The following is a 12544-nucleotide window of genomic DNA, read 5'->3' on the forward strand; positions in this document are numbered from 1 at the left end:
AATCAAATACCAAACACCAAACAAATAAACCCAGGTTGCTGCACCTTCAATGTTTAAGCCACTTTAAAAAAAATCACTATTGAGGTTATAATATAATCACATCAATTCCTCCTCTGGACCCTTGGTCTCAATCAAACTCGTGGTCTTTGTTTTTTTTTTTTTTTTTTTTTTTTTTTTTTTTTTTTTTTTGGTTTTTCGAGACAGGGTTTCTCTGTGTAGCTTTGCGCCTTTCCTGGAGCTCACTTGGTAGCCCAGGCTGGCCTCGAACTCACAGCGATCCGCCTGGCTCTGCCTCCCGAGTGCTGGGATTAAAGGCGTGCGCCACCACCGCCCGGCCAAACTCGTGGTCTTAAAAGTTCTGGTCCATACTTTGGTTCACATGGCCAAACAAGTCATGTGACCAAGCCTGATAAGATTTGACCTTCTGAGAAGGACCAGAAGTCACAAATTGATGGGCAGGGATATAATCTTACAGACAAGGAAGAAAATGCTGAAATCCAGTACAGATGAGAGATCTCTTCCCATAGTCACTCACTTGCATTGTGGATGAGGCTAAAAGAGGAAGAAAACTGCTCTTGACTATTTATTATCTTGACAAAAATTAGATCCAAAAGGGAGTGAGAGAGATGGAACGAAGTCTCTGGACTGGGAGCTCTTTGTGGGTGACCACTGAGTTTAGCTCTTGGTTTAGACCTCATTTGAGGAGACTAAGCCCAAGGACTTGGTCATGCCGAGCTGACTTGGTGAGACCTTCACACGCAGCAAACTCTGCTGTACAGAAGGAAGATTGGAAGCGGATGAAGATGAAGGTCTGAGTTGCCTAAACCACAAACCTGTTTGGCTTCCCTCTGGAAGGCTGGGGAGCTGCCAGCGGCCCATCTAACCTGGTAGTTACTTTACTTGTTTACTCAGTAACAAACATGCTCAGTTTCCCACTGCAGGGGCTGAGCCTGCTTGCACCCCTGCAGCGTTTGCTGGAGCAGCAAAGGGCATGTGCGGCAGTCCAGAGAGAGGAGGGCCAGGCTTGGTTCACGTCCTCAGAGAAGGGTGCCTTTGCCCTTATCTTGAGTTCCTGCTCACACGTCTTGCCGAGGACAAAGAGCTCCATGTACCACGTGAAGGGCAGAGCAGGCTGCAGGGGCTTGTGCCTGGCCCTGCCTTTCTCTGCCAGGAATAATTATAGCATTATGTAATTCCCTTCCTTCATAATCTAAGGAATTTGAATTATCCACAGACTGAAAGCAGGTCTGGATATAAATAAGGTACCTAGCTGTTCACAGAGGGAGGAAGGCTTCCCAGATCTGGTGAGGCAGTAATGCAAGGATCAGAGGGCTCCACTCCAAACGTTACCCACTGGGCGCAGCCACACCCCTTCTTATTGCTGACACTAAACAGCTGCTCCTTGATCATCACGGCGATGAGCTGAACAGCTGAAACCAGACACCAGGATTTGCTGCCCTCTAGTGGGCCAAGCTGAACACCTCCTTACCTTACTACCTACTGATAAAGCTTACTACTAACTAATAAAAAGAACTTACGTGCTTTCTACGGATATTTTTTCCCTCTTAAATTAGTTTGGCGTATACGGAAGAAACTAGAATATGTGAACTCTGAGGACAGTGACAGCTGATGGCTCTTAGTCTCAGTACCAACCTCTTAAACAAACAATCTTGCTCCATCAGAAAAAACTCGTTTCCAAATGCCTACACGGTCTAGGACATCTGCATTATATTCCTCCAACTGTTGGCTTCCTTTTTTTTTTTCATTTAATCTTGGATTTAATACTGTGGGATTAATCCCAATTAAGGAGAGAAGCTCTCAAATGACTATCATGTAAATTTGTTTATCGCAGCAGGAACCCTCTCTTTACACAAAAGGATGATCTAACTGGGTGGTGCACATAGACGATCTGGGTAGCAAGATAAGACAGTTTTGGGATGTGACACAGACTTCTGGAATATGCTTTCCCACAAGTCCCCCCCATGGACTTTTCACTGGACCTATTGTAACTAATTTTTTTCAGCAAGCTGAAGTGGGGTTTTCTGTTCTCTGTGATCAGGTTTTCTGTTCCTTGTAGTCAAATACACCCAAACTAACACTGTATAATCATTAATATGGAGGTTAGGCATAAAGGAAGAAGCCACCCATGGTGATTTAAATGAGAATGGCCCCCATAGGCTCATGTGTTCCAATGTTTGGTTCCCAGTTGGTAGAACTGTTTGGGAAGGATTAGGAGGTGTGGCCTTGCTGGAGTAGGGTGTCACTTGCAGTGGGCTCTGAGGCTTAAAAAGCCTAGCCCATGCCTTTCTGGGTTAGCTCTCTCTCTCTCTCTCTCTCTCTCTCTCTCTCTCTCTCTCTCTCTCTCTCTCTCTCTCTCCTCCATGCTTGTAGCTCTTGGCTACTATTCCAGCTCCATGCCTGCCTGCCTGCTGCCATGAACCTCACCACGATGAGACTGAGCCACAGTTAAATAGTGCTTTGTCACAGCAAATGAAAAGAAACTAAGACAGCACCTATAATGAAAACTTAAGAGGCAGTGCATCCCTAATGTAAATAAATTCCATTTCCATGAGTTCACAACTCTCTAAAGACTTTGGCGCTGAAATCATCTTTTTCTAGCATGACGTCCTCCTCGTTTGGTTATTCATATCATAATACAAACACACTATCTTCTCTCTCAAAAAACACTCCACCTTATGAAAGTCCTATTCCTGGGACACCATCCTCTGCCCTGTAACTCGTAAATGCTGAGTTGACCTAGTGCCGGAACCTGTCTCCACGAGTGGTTAGTTACTCTGGCATTCTGTCCAAGCCTAAGGTCTAGTATCAAGTTCATGTGCTGTATGCCCACAGCACCTAAATGTGAGGATGCCTTCCAAAGACGTACTGCAGGCCCAGCTTCTTTCAAAGTTCAGAGCTGACCCAGCTACTTACACAGCGTACTTGATGTCTAACAGGGAGCTTATTCAGACCATCCAAAGAAACTAATTTCCTACCCCCCTCAAGCCTGTTTCTCTCCAATCTTTCCCATTTCAAGAAATGATATGACCATTGGCTCAGCCCCAAACCCTGGTGTAACCATTAACTTCTCCTTCCTTTTCCCAAGCACCCTTCAATCTAAGTGCAGTTGGCCAGCATGCGGGTTAAACCAGATCCCAGTTGCAGCCATCATCTCCACCCCACCCCCACCCCCACCTCAAGCCACCCTGCCTTCACTGCTCATCTCACTCCCTGCTCCAGCCACAATCTTACAACAACCACACACAGTCTCAACAGCACAGCAGGGTCACAAAGCCTGAGGACACTAGATGGCAGCAATCATCCTAGGCACTCCCGTGATTCCCCACTGCTGTGTGGGGTTTCCTGGAGGCTGTGGACACACATCCTTCCCTGCAGCTAGGACACCAGTGACAGACCAAGGAAACAATCCCATCTTAGGTTAGTGTTGTCAGCTTGACATAAGCTGCAGACACACGAGAATGGGGACTCCCAGATGAGAAAACACCTCCAGAAGATCAGGCTGGAGACAGGCAAGGCTGCATGGCATTTTCTTAATAAGAGATTGATGGGGGAGGGCCCAGCCCCAGCCCATTGTGCGTGGGGATATCCCTGGGATAGCGGATCCTGGGTTCTCTAAGAAAGCAGGCTGAGCAAGGCATGGAGAGCAAGCCAGTAAGCAGCACCCCTCCATGGCTTCTGCATCAGCTCCTGCCTCAGGTCCACCTGGTTTGAATTCCTGCCCTGCCTTCTTACAGTGCTTCACTGCCCTGGCCAGCGGGGTCTTCAACGGGGACCTAAAGGGAGGGCTGGCGAATGAGAGGGACAAGAGACACAAAGAATGAAAGCAAGACAGGACGTCTGATCAAGCTCCAAATTTTATTTTTCTCTCAAGGCATATATAGGTAGGCAAAGGCGGTTGTGAGCAGGAAGGGACTTAATTATGGGCTGTTCGGCCAGCAGGAAATGTTGCTCTGGGGGTTATCTATCTACCCTTGTCTAACTGCCTAATTGCTTAACTGCAGCTCGTTCACCTGATATCTGAGAAGAGGTTCTGGTATCTGTGGGAAGAGGTTCTGGTGCTATGGAGACTTAAGCAAGGCTTAGATCTAGGAAAAGAGGAGAGAACCCCAAATATGGCGGCATGTGCATCAAGGGTCACTTAGCCTTACGGCTCCCGTCACTTCACCACTGATTAAGAGTGTACCCATCCAACAATGTATTGTTAGAGAGGGGAGGAGCCTGTGCACCCTCCCTCCCTTCCACAAGAGAGCGCTAATGGGCTCAGTCTTGTTAAGATCCCCTGCAGGTAACCACAGCCTCGATAATTTGATGGCAACTGTTCCACCATGCTCAGAGGGCTGGCAGAGTTCCAGATGACACTATCACTCCCTCCTAACTCCCTCTCCTCAGTTACTGCTTGCTTGGCTCAGAAGATCCTTTCCTAGTCCGAGGGTGGGTGGATGGAGGTGGGGCAATGTTCCTTATTTGACGCCACACTCTTTCCAGTTCTTGTCATGCCCTGGTCCTCACTACCCTGCCATAGGAGGCACCACTTCCAGCTGCCACATCCCTTTCTGAGACAAGGATCACAGAGCTGCTGAGCTAACTAAATGGGAGAAAAGTCAGATGAGCGGGAAAGCAGTTTCCTATCCCAAAGGAAAGCTATCACTCTACCGTTTAACAAAGGAAAGGATTTAAAAATCATTCACATCAAAGTGCCGACGACTCAGAATATTTTACCAAATCCATGCTCTTAGAATAACCAGACTTTTTAAAAGAGTAATGGTGGTATTGCATTCCTAGCTCAAAGCTTTAGGGGGAAAAGCAGGAGACATCTCCCCCGCCCCCCGCCCCCAACTACATGCTACAGGCTGTCTTTCCGACAGCCCTGCTGTCCTTTGCTCTAAGCCCAGATATCCACTTGTCCACATTTTACCGCCTTCCCCCATATCAGAGAAGCTACGCCACTTACTTTTAAAGGAAAGCTGCAAAATGAAATCTTGTGTACATATTTGACCGCCTGGATTAATCCTGCTCATTTTCCAGCATGCTTCCACGCCATCACCTTCTTCCAATGTCAGCTAAGCCACTGTGCTCCAAGTACAGTCCCCAGATGATCAGCTCTGGTGTCACCGAGAAATACTTAATTAGTGGTCTGTTTTGACAAAAAGCTCTGAAAACGATTCTAACACCTCAAGTTTGAGGCCTCTATTAACAACTGCAATTAGCACAACATTTATTACTTAACTCTCTGAGGAGGCTGGGGTAGGTACAGACCAGAAGAGGCATTCCCAACCACTGGAGAAGTCAGAATGCAGTCACTTCGACACAAATTAAAAGCAGGAAAAACAAGACACAATTCTCCTCTGCTGATGGCACACTCCCTGTGAACATCTGTCTGCCACATGTGCAGCTGTGGGGACTGGCCCTACTGAACAGAAACGATCCTGAAAGTTTAGCTGAAAACTGGAGGTCTGATGTGTGTGTGTGTGTGTGTGTGTGTGTGTGTGTGTGTGTGTGTGTGTGTGTGTGTGAAGATCTAGCTGTTCTAAAGATCTTCATCTCTTGGCTCAGTGGGTAAAGGCGTTGGCAACACAAGTTCCCTGGCACCCAAGTAAAAAGGTGGGAGGAGGGAACGGACTTCACAAATGGTCCTCTGACTGCCACATGCACAAAGTTAAAAATGTTTTAAAAAAGACCATCTCCCCATGGGTGGACTGCCCCAGGCTCTGAGGAGGAAGCCGGGTCCTGCCCCGAGCCATGATAGACTGAGCGAGACAAGGAGACACACATGTAGGCCCCGGGCAGTTTGCCCCCAGGCTCCGAGGAGAAAACACAAGCCTGCCAGTGCCTTCTGGCTCCAGGCAGACAGGCACTATTATATGATGTGGTATGGGGAGAGAAAGTGGGGGTGGGGTGGACAGAGGCATATCTGAAGAGGTGAAGCAGTGAGAAGGGGGCTGGTGTGGGTGACTTGATTACCACCCAGGGCCATGGTGATGTCTAGGGCCCATGTCTGGGTTCATGGCTCTGATGCAGCCACAGTCTGTGTTGGTGTCTGTGGCTTCGAGAGGAGAGGAGAGGACTGTACAGAGTTGGCCCCACCCCCTCACTGGCTGCAACATTAGGGAGAACTGGCCCTGCCCCTCACCGGCTGAAGCACTAAAGAGAGAGGGTTCTACACCTCATCTGGGCAGCACAGTAGAGCTGACCCTGCTCGTAAGGGCATGGGTGAGCTGGTCCTGAGGGTCTGAGAATGGGACAGTGGGTCTCGCCTGCCATGTGGTGAGGGAAATATGCCTCCTTGTTGTGGAATATTTGACAATATAAAGATGTATTACATTGTTTATGCTGCAGAATATTACTCTTACTGTGTAAAGGTGTATTACATTTGTTTATGCTGCATTTGCTTAATTATGTAAAGACATGTGGCATTTGTTTCACCTTGCCTGCCTAAAGCACCTGTTGGTCTAATAAAGAGCTGAATGGCCAATAATTAGGCAGAAGAGGGATGGGAAGATAGATGGGGCTGGTGGGCAGAGAGAATAAAAAGGTAAGAAAGAGGAGAAGGAGGAGGAAGAGAGAATGAGAAGAAAGAGGGTGACATGCCTAGGTCCAGAAGACAGACAGCTGCCAGACAGACAGACATAGAGACAGCAGAAAAGTAAGATATACAGAAAGTTAAAAATCCCCAAGGCAAAATATAGATAAAGAGAAATAGATTAAAATAAGAGCTAAGATAAGGTCGAGCATTTATAACTAATAAGAAGTCTCTGTTGCTGTGGGATAATACTTCTGTACACAGTGAATATGTATTTCTCTCATTGGTTGATAATAAAGCTGTTTTGGCCTATGGCAAGGCAGGATAAGATTAGGTGGTACAATCAAACTAAGGACTAGGGTGAAGAAGGGGGAATTGGAAAGACACAAGGAGCCAGAGCCACTGAAGAAGCAAGATGCCAGAGGACTAGTAAAGCCACAGTCATGTGGCAATGCATAAATCAATAGAAATGGGTTAATTTAAATGTAAGAGCTAGTTAGTAATAAGCCTGAGCTATCGGCCAACCATTTATAATTAATATAAGTTTCTGTATGTTTATTGGGATCTGGCAGTCTGGACAAAAAGCTCTACCTCCTCTTATGCTCTATGTCATGATTTGGGAGCTGGTTGGTGGCCCAAAAGAAAAAGGTTGGTCTGGGAGCCCACAAGGACTCCAGTTTGTGGCTTGATTCTATCTTGACTCAAGGTCAGAGAGTTCTAGCTTGTCTTTGCTCCTGAAGGCTGGATAACAGGATGTTTGGCCAAAGGCATGGTCACAAGGTGTCTTGAGAATTAAGGAAGTGTTTATGTTTGTTTGTTCCTTGAACCATGGTGTCCTTGAGAGGGGGAATTCTTTTGTGCCTCCTTGCTTTGGGTATAATAAAACTGAAAAATAAACTCGGGTAAGCCCTGAACTTTGGCATTATGCACGGACTGGGCAACAAAGTATATAGCTACTTTTCCTAGAATTTGACAATTAACCCAAAATTTTTCTTTTCACAATAAAGATACCTTCGCCCATACCCAGCAGGAAGCAATTTTTAAGAACATGACCCCACATTCCCAAAGAGGTGGTGTGGGGCGGGTAGTTTTTTGGTCTTTTAATGGTTTTTGGGTCTGGGATAATTTTCATTGTTTAGGAGTGTTGGTTACAAGTTGTTATTAAGGGTTAGGAAAAGGGTTGAGCAAAGAAAATTAGATTTAAGGTTCTTATTTTAAATAAATAAATAAATAAATAAATAAATAAATAAATGATATATAGAAATGATAGAATAGAGGGTAGATTATTGAATCTACTTGGAAAAATAAAGAGAAGATATAGATACAATATAGATAATAAGATAGATTATTGAATCTTCTTTTAAAAGACAATTACTAGTTTTAAATACTTTACATTAGATTGGATTTTTGTATATTTATACAAATTATATATATTGAGATTGATATTGTTAGAAAATGCCATACATATATTTCTAATCTTGTTCAAGATATTGTACTTATACCGTTCATTTAACAATGTAATGCAATTTGCTAATCCTTGAATGTTATTATTACCAACTATTAGGATATAAAAAAATGAAAGTTAGTTAGACATTATAATCGAACTTGTAGTCATATTAGGTATGTTTTTAAGATCGAGAAGATATATTTTAGATAAACAGGTCATCTTCAAACCCTTCAGAGATCTACAGAATATGGCATTTAAAATGTTTTAATAACTTAGAAAATTTTTTTTTTTTATGACTATGAGACATGTTGGCTCCTGGCAGTACCAATCTACTTCAGAGAAAATGTGGGCTTTGAAGAAACTGCATATGGAGTTAACTTTCATTGTGGCAAAAGTTAGCCACTGGACAACAAAGTATCTTCGAATCAACTGCCGACAAACAGGACAAAATGGACAGACAGGACATGAAACAAAGGACTGCCGATTCTTGCCAAGACAAGTGTGGCTATGGCTTTAGTAACAGGCATCCTCTGAGGCCAGGACAATATGGCACCATCTCTGAAGTGGCCTTTGCAATCCGGAAAAGCTACAGTGCCCCTTTCTTTGAAGACAGGCAGTGGACCAATGGCTTCTGATGTGCAGTGGAACAGCAACTGAAACAGTTATTCTTGAAGAGTAACTAAGCTGACAGAGTCTAACCTCTCAATGGTAGACTGGCATTTAATAAAAGAGTTGAAGCCACCCACAAGCTGAGAAGAATGGGATGTGCCGATATGAAGCCACACACTGGAGCCAAGAAGAATGGACAGCTGAATTAAAAAAAAAAATCAGCAATTTCCAGAATTTAAAATCCTTGCCGGGCGGTGGTGGTGCACGCCTTTAATCCCAGCACTCGGGAGGCAGAGCCAGGCGGATCTCTGTGAGTTCGAGGCCAGCCTGGGCTACCAAGTGAGTTCCAGGAAAGGCGCAAAGCTACACAGAGAAACCCTGTCTCGAAAAACCAAAAAAAAAAAAAAAAATCCTGAATCATGACAGGACACTAGTGGAATTCAGGTGTTTCTGGTACATGGATTACTCTCACCATGTGTGAGGTCGAACTGTTGACCTTGTGTACATCCTACCTCACAAATGAGTCTGTCAGATATGCTAAGCCTATAGGCTGAAGATGATGCCCCAATGCTGCGGAGAAACCTGAGGTGACTGTCCAGGCAGCTGGCTGTTTCTGTCAACTCACATTTTTTTGGAAGTCGCTTGTTTGCACTTCCTGTTTTACTAGGTTATATTGTTTCCTTCTTAGGTCTCTGAGGGAGTTGAAGATTAGATATTTATAGTTATAGTGGAAGATTAGATAGTTATACTTGAAGATTGGATAGTTATAGTTATAGTTGAAGATTAGCGTTATAGTTGAAGATTAGGTAGTTATAGTTATAGTTAAAGATTAGATATAGTTTTTCTTGTTAAGAATTTCAGAAATGAAACTCACTAAAGAGGTGTAAGCGTATAAAATTGAAAGACATTACAAAATATTTCTGTTAGTAATATAAGTTAGGATAGAAAGTGAATCAGGTACATTTTGGACTTACAAAAATGGGATAGATGATGGAATTATTTTCTCTGAGTTTGTCAAATGAAAATGGACTAGACATTGTTTAGGTATTTATTGCTTGTATATATTGTATATAATTATTGTACTTTTGTATATAGTTTTCTTATATTAGTTATAACTTTTTCCTTTTTTTCTTTTTATTAGAATAGAAAGGGGAAATGTGGTGATATTTTATTTGTGCTGAAATGTGATTTTATTTGTATGTTAATAAATAAAGTTGCCTGGGGGTCAGAGCTAACAGCAAGCCATTTAGCAGAAGTCTGGCAGCGGTAGCACATGCCCTTAATGTGATCACATGGCAGGCAGAGTCTGTGTGTTCAAGGACACAGCCAGCTTGGTGACACACGCCTTTAATCCAAGTACCAACCATGGAGACCTGGAGGCCTGTATAGACAGGCAGTGATGAAGAAGTCATGTGTTTGGGTTTAGAACCAATGAGAAGGCAGAACGGAAAGTCAATAAAAAATACAGACACACAGGAAGTAGGTCTCTTTTCTCAGGGGAAGGATGGCAGCGGCTGGTAAGCTAAAGGCTATTTGCTAATGCTCTGACCTCTTGGGCTTTTAACTCTTTATTTGGCTCTGTGTTTCTTATTTAATAAGACCGTTTAGAATGACATCTCCACTCAGGGCTGCTGCGGTACTGACAGAGAGCCCTCCTGAAGCTATTTGGCGTCTTCGTCTTTTCTCTTACGTTTCTATTTTTTCCTATCTGTTTCTTTCTCAATCCTCACTCCCCTATTCAGGACTGTTTGACAGGTTGGGTGGGATCCAACAGGCCAGTACACCTCCCTTTGCCCTTTACCACCTCCAGGAGGTGGAGGACCTGACCCAACCCCTTACCAGCTCCAGCACTCAGGAGAACAGGTCCTGAGCCTCAACTGGGCACCACAGTAGAGTTGACAAGAATGCAGGTGAGCCAGCACGGAGGGCGAAGAGGGTCACAGCTGGTACCACCTCTGTCATCTCTGGTGCAGTGGTGGAGGTGAGGGAAAGATGCCCTCCCTCCTTGCCTCTGCCGCCTCCAGCTGACAAAGGAGCTGACCCTCCCCTTTATCAGCTGCAGCACTCAGGACAACGGGCCCTACATCTTATCGGGGCAGCACAGGGGAGGTGACCCTGTTGATGGGGGCAGGAGTGAGCCCGTCCAAGAATGTGACTATGAGAGATCTGGTCCTGCCCCTCATCTGCCATATGGTGGTATGGGTAGGGCAGAGATGCCCCCTGCCCCTTGCTGCCTATGGCAGATGGGAGAGCTGGCTCTAAGGTCCTGAGAGTGGGAGAACTGTCCCTGCCCCTCACCAGCTGCAACTCAGGAGGGTGGCCCCTGGCCCTCACCTAGGCAACACAGTAAAGCTGGCCCTGGTGGTGTGTAGGTGTGGGACTGACCCTGAGGGAGAACTGGCCCCACCCCTTGCTCATTCCTGCAAGGAGTGAACTAACTAGCCAGGGCAATGCTGGAGAACTCCCCCTGGTGATGAGGACAGGGGACAGCTGGAGGGCTGCTCAACCCTGCAAGTACCCAGGCCCAGAACCAGGGTTATGAATTGGTCCACCCCAACATCCACCCCATCTGTGATCTGCTGGAGCATGTGAAGGGGCTGGTCCTGTTGTGGAGACACACAGAGGCTTCCTAGTGAGAACTTACTCAGGGTCAGAGAATCTGGGCTTGCTTTACCCAGCAGGGCTACTTAAGAAGATGATTTTGACCATGAGTATGTTTACCAGGTGTTTGGAAGGGTCTACACTTGGCTGTACAGTGTGCTTTGATCTTGGAATGGGGGAGAGTCTTTTGCCTGTAGCTGAAGTTTTCTCCAGTCCTGCCTGGCCCACGGTCAGGACAAATCTCTCTCTCCCACCAGTCCCACAGATGCTCAGACCCAACCAAGTAAACACACAGAGACTTATATTGCTTACAAACTGTATGGCCATGGCAGGCTTCTTGTTATCTAGTTCTTCTATCTTAAATTAACCCATTTCTATAAATCTGTACCTTACCACATGGCTTGTGGCTTACCAGTATCTTACATGTTGGTACTCATGGCTACGGCTGGCAGCATCTCCTGACTCAGCCTTCCTGTTCCCAGAATTCTCTTCTCTGCTTATCCTGCCTATACTTCCTGCCTGGCTACCGGCCAATCAGCATTTTATTTATACACAGCAATATCCACAGCATTTGCCTCTCCCCTTGTCATTGTTATAAAAAGCCCTTTTGAATAAACCTCTAGGCTATTGGGTATTGACCCAGGCCCTCCAAAAGCTATCCTGTGTCTCTGTATTTCTCCTTGTCTTGGTCTTTCTATCTGATATTTTCTCATTCCTCTCTCCTCCACCTAATAACCCTTCAATAGGTGAGAGCAGGTCAGGGCTGGACTCCCAACAGTCCCCCATATCCTGCAGACCCAAAGCTGCAGGATCTCCACGACACAGCAAAAACAGGATGTCCAAGAGGAGTCTCAGTGAGGGCCCAGCATCGATAATGTAGCAGAAACCAGAGGCCTCAAACCAGACCAATGACTCTCTGCAATGAACACTTGCAAGTAAAGATATTTGGATAAAAGGGTTACTGTGTGACTCACTGTGTCACATACAGCTTCCATGATGAGGTTTGATTTTTCCTCTCTTTTCTTTTTTGTCTCTTAAGTTTTATTTTATTGGAGGGGGAGGTTTGCAAGGGCAGAGCATAGATATGAAGGGACAGGGGAATGAATGGGATTGGGATCCATGATGTGAAAGACACAAATACTAAATAAAAAGAAAGTTAAAAAGAATAAATCAAAAAAGGCCATCTCTTTTTAAGCTCAATTCTGTGACTATATATTAGGAGTGTATCAGTGAATAATTTAGTCTTTTCTGAGGAAAATTAAACCACTGAATAGAAAATCCAGGAATTGTAAGTGTTAAAAACTGTGATTCAGCCGGGCGGTGGTGGCGCACGCCTTTAATCCCAG

This window comes from Peromyscus maniculatus, chromosome 6 (genome assembly GCF_049852395.1).
Source record: "Peromyscus maniculatus bairdii isolate BWxNUB_F1_BW_parent chromosome 6, HU_Pman_BW_mat_3.1, whole genome shotgun sequence".
NCBI classification, from domain to species: Eukaryota; Metazoa; Chordata; class Mammalia; order Rodentia; family Cricetidae; genus Peromyscus; species Peromyscus maniculatus.